Source organism: Nannospalax galili, unplaced genomic scaffold (genome assembly GCF_000622305.1).
Source record: "Nannospalax galili isolate Female #2095 unplaced genomic scaffold, S.galili_v1.0 scaffold541, whole genome shotgun sequence".
Classification (NCBI taxonomy): domain Eukaryota; kingdom Metazoa; phylum Chordata; class Mammalia; order Rodentia; family Spalacidae; genus Nannospalax; species Nannospalax galili.
The window spans coordinates 1,786,767-1,791,459 of record NW_008345054.1 but is presented as its reverse complement, the minus strand read 5'-3'; the positions used below and the strand labels follow the sequence as shown (position 1 = coordinate 1,791,459).

General features: G+C 43.8%; 1 pseudogene; it reads left to right on the top strand.

Moving 5' to 3' along the window:
* LOC103740690 overlaps positions 1–3,934 on the top strand; it is a 5,620-nt pseudogene extending 1,686 nt beyond the window's left edge.
* The last annotated feature ends 759 nt before the right edge of the window (positions 3,935–4,693 follow it).

The following is a 4,693-nucleotide window of genomic DNA, read 5'->3' as shown; positions in this document are numbered from 1 at the left end:
GAAGGGATTTTTGTATTTTGAGATGGAGATCTCTTGTGATTTAAAGCAAATGTCCCACTGAAAGCAATTCCAGTATCAACAGAATTATTTCAGGTTAAAACTGACTTTTTGTGTGTTTCCTTTTTGATTTACTGTAATGAAATAGATGGATAATTTATAGAAGAAATTTGTGTGACACGGCCTCTTAACACCAAATGGCATATTCTTGAGCCACAGTGCACGACTGCCTGACCAGATTCCCCTCAGCTCAAATACTCATTTTCAAAGCACAGAGGCTGTCCATCTGCTCTGAAAAGTCTAGGCAGATGTTGACACTGGGGCTTCCTAAGGAATCTGCTGTCTGCTGAAGCCTGGTACCCAGTGCATGGTCCTTAGACAGCTGAATTGGCTTCTCAGAATCCTCCAGAAGGAGAGTCTGAAAAACACATTCTTTTAGAGTCTCAAAAAGCATCCTAAGCATCTCATTTTCTCTTCAGAGTGAAACAACCAGAAAAAAATCTTCCTCTAGACTCAGCTGCCTCTGGGCAGGCTGTCTTGTTGCACACCAGTGGAGACTGTTTCAATGAAATGAGTTGCCGTAGATATAAACCATGTGATATCAGCTGCCCAGTCACGCATCAGGCTGATGTTTCAGTACCAACTGGGACTTGGGGGTGAGGGAAGCCTTAGCATTCAACTATCAAATACTGGGTTTTCCCACTGGAAATTATACATTCCAGATTAGTCTTCATTAGAAAGTATTAGGGTCCTGTCCCTTTATTCCAGAAATAGGGAGTCCTTCTGTATGATCCAGATGCCCCTGCCAAGCCAGTCATCTTTTATATGACTGAATTCCACACTCCAGACTTAAGCAAAATAGCATCTGCTCCAGCAAACTGCCCAGACCCGAGTAGTGTTCCCATGGAAACTGGTCAGATGAGATTACAGAAAAGACATTTAGTACATGTCTGCTCCGACCTCTAATTTTCTAGTTTCTGTCATTCCAACTATTTCATCACCAAATATCCTTCCTATTGATGAAAATACAGGACCTACCTCTCTACTTTCCAAAAATGTGTATTGATCAGGAATTGGTGGCAAAAAAACATTGGTGCTTATAATTTTGGGCATTTGTGCTGCTGTAGGAAAGGCATTTTAATGTAACACTGACTCAGTACAGTGAAACCTCGGACATACACAGTATCAAGAGCAACACACACGACCCTGCTTCCCGCATTGTTGAGAACATACTAGAATGAAACACATTTTTGTTTTAAATATTTTTAAATTTTGTATACTTGTGTGTGTAGCATAACGTGTGGAATCAGGCCAACTTACAGGAGTCAGTTCTGTCTTGTGGGTCTCAGGGAGCAAACTCATCAAGCTTGGCCGCAAGCTCTTTTACCTTCCAAGTCATCTGAAAAGTCCCGTTTAGATACTTGAATTAGAATATTTCCAGAGCGTGTTTTAAACCACAAACTCTGCTCCCAATATACTTCACAATAGTTACTGTGCTGTGACACATTGATGACCTCAGAGACACTTTGAGGAAGTGGATCTGAAATGTTCTACAAATATTTATTAAAGAGTTGGTCGCCAGCTTGTGGCACTGTTGAGAGGTGTTGAAGCCATTGAGAGGCGGGTCCTGGTGGGAGGAAGTTCATTCTGTGAGAAGACTGAGTTAGATACAGTGGTGCTTGTCTGTGGCTGGTGGGGAGTGAGTGGGGGAGACACGATGAAAACCAAGAGTTCCCTGGAGTTCATTGGCCTGTTAGCCTAGCCAAATTATTGATCTGCAGGTTTGTGGCATTACCACGCCACATTACAGTTACCTGAATAAAGGAGCCCGACTTTAGTTTTTAAGAATGGGTCTGAACTTGGAGAACACCTGTTCCTCCAGATGTCTCTTGGAACTATCCCTGGAACTGTGCTCTAGAGCTGTGCTCCTGAATCAGGCCTTACCCATAAATTAATTCAAAACTGTTTCTCCCGCTTCAGTTTGGAGACTAGTTCTAGAATGTCTTATATATACACAATGTCAAGCATCCTGTCTCAATCTTCATAGATTTCAATGGAGATTTGCACTGCCAGTGCACACTGCCTTTCAGCACTTTGCTGTTAATTCTCAAGCTTACCCACGTTCATTATCTTGGTGTGGAGTAGGAAATTCATGTTCCAAGGAATCAAAATCTGGTGCCCAGGTTACAAGGGCACATGGCTCAGTGACTTTGTAGTTTTTTGGTTGGGAAGTTAACAGGCCAGAATCTGTTCATTTTATAAAAAGCATTCCCACACAGGTTCAGTGAGAGACTGACTGTCTTAAAGATGCAGAGCGATCTAGAACTCTGGCCTCCATGCGTGTGCACGGACACATGAACACAAGAGTACTATTCCATAGAGGACATTGGACATCCACAAGTAAGAATAAGAGTATTATGCAGATGGTATTAATGCCAGTCTGATTGATTCAACTAGTATTGCTTTTAAAAACATACACCGCTTTTCCTGTGGAGCTGCCAGGTGGGGAGGAGCGTGGCCGTCTCCTCTCCCCACCGTGGCATGTGCTTGTCCCCTCATATCATTGTACTCTGAAAAGGGGGAGTCATCTGGCAAAAATGTCACTTTGCCAGCGGTGTTCAAGGTTCCCATTCGACTGGATATTGTGAGCTTTGTTCACACCAACTTAAGAAAGAAATAACAGCCCTATGCTCTCAGGGAATTAGCAGGTCATCAGACCAGTGCTGAGTCTTGGGGTACTGGCAGAGCTGTCGTTCGAATTCCCAGAGTTCGAGGTGGTGGGACCCACTGTTCAGGCCAAGGTGCCTTTGGAAATAGGTGTCAGGGAGGCCACATGTTTGCTCCAACCAAAACATGGTGTCATTGGCACTGAAGAGTGAATACAACCCAAAAGCGATATGCCATCTGCTCTGCCCTGGCTGCCTCTGCCTTACCAGCTTTGGTCATGTCTAAAGGTCATTGTATTGAAGAAGTTCCTGAACTTCCTTTGGTGGTAGAAGATAAGGTTGAAGATTACAAGAAGACCAAGGAGGCTGTTCTGCTTCTTAAGAAACTGAAAGCCTGGCATGACATCAAAAAGGTCCATGCCTCTCAGCGAATGAGAGCTGGCAAAGGCAAAAAGAGAAACCACTGCTGGATCCAATGTAGGGAGCCCTGCGTCATCTATAATGAGGACAATGGTATCATCAAGGCCTTCAGAAACATCCCTGGTATTACTCTGCTTAATGTGAGCAAGCTGAACATTTTGAAACTTGCTCCTGATGGGCATGTGGGACATTTCTGCATTTGGACTAAAAGTGCTTTCCGGAAGTTGGATGAGTTGTATGGGACTTGGTGTAAGGCTGCTTCCCTCAAGAGTAACTATAACCTTCCCATGCACAAGATGATGAAAACAGACCTTAGCAGAATCTTGAAAAGCCCAGAGATCCAAAGAGCCCTCCGAGCACTACGCAAGATTTATCGCAGAGTCCTGAAAAAGAATCCACTGAAGACCCTGAGAATCATGTTGAAGCTAAACTCATATGCAAAGACTATGTGCAGGAACACCATTCTTCACCAGGCCAGAAATCACAAACGCCAGGTGAAGAAACGAAGCCGTAGCAGCAGCAGCAGCACTGGCAGCCAAATCAGAGAAGGGAGCAGCAGAGAAGAGGGCTGCGGCCCCTGCAGAGAAGGGGGCTGCAAGCAAGAAGCCTATGGAGAAGAAGAAAGTAAAGCTGCCTGTGGATGTCAAGAAGCTGAGGGAAAGAAAGAAAAAGAAGCCTGTGGAAAAAAAGCCCGAGGCTACCAAGAAACCAGCAGGTGAAAAGAAACCAGCAGCAAAGAAGTCTGCCACAGAAGAAAAGGAGCCTGCTGCATAACCTATTGAAATCTCTATTCCATAAAGAGCAAATAGAGACAACATATTTGAATAAAGACCTGATCAAACATTCAGTGAAAAAAAATAAAAACATACACCAAGATTTTGAAAAAATCCTTAGGTTTTTCAGCTAGTAGTTCTCAAAATGTGGAATCTAATAAACACTAGGAGAGCTTGAGCAAGCAGCAGTTTATCCTCATGGGTCTGGAGTCTGCCTCAGCAATCGACAGAGCTAGCGCCCACCCTGTGGGATTCTGCTGTCATTGCTGAGTGCTGACCAGGGCAGCAGAGATCACAGGCTGTTTTTCGGTAGAGAAGCGAGTGCATATCTAGTTCATTTAGCTTTACCACTTTCTCTGTTCACACCTTGGTTTCTTATCATCTTAGTAACAGTGCTAGAGCTGAGCTCTGAAATGTCCTTCAGAGCCCCTATGTTAAACACTTGGTCTGCAGCTGTTGGGCAGTGGTCGAACTTTTAAGAAGTAGGGCTTTATTGAAGGAAGTTTATTGGGAATGTGCCTGTGCAGAGGGTATTTGGATATCTGCCTCTTCCTTTTGCTACCTGGCTGCCAATGAATTTAACAGACCTACCATGCTCTCGCACCATGATATACTCTGATACCACAGGCCCAAGGGCAGCAGAGCCAATGGACATAGCCTGAACCTTTCAAAGCTGTCAGTCACAGTAAACCTTTTCTTCATATAAATTGGATTATTTCGGTGTTTGGCCAGAGTAATGGAAAGCTGACAATGACACTGGACCCAGAATTTATCATTCTCTGTCAGTAACTAAATTGGGCGTTCATTTATATATAAACAAAACAACAGCAAAAAACT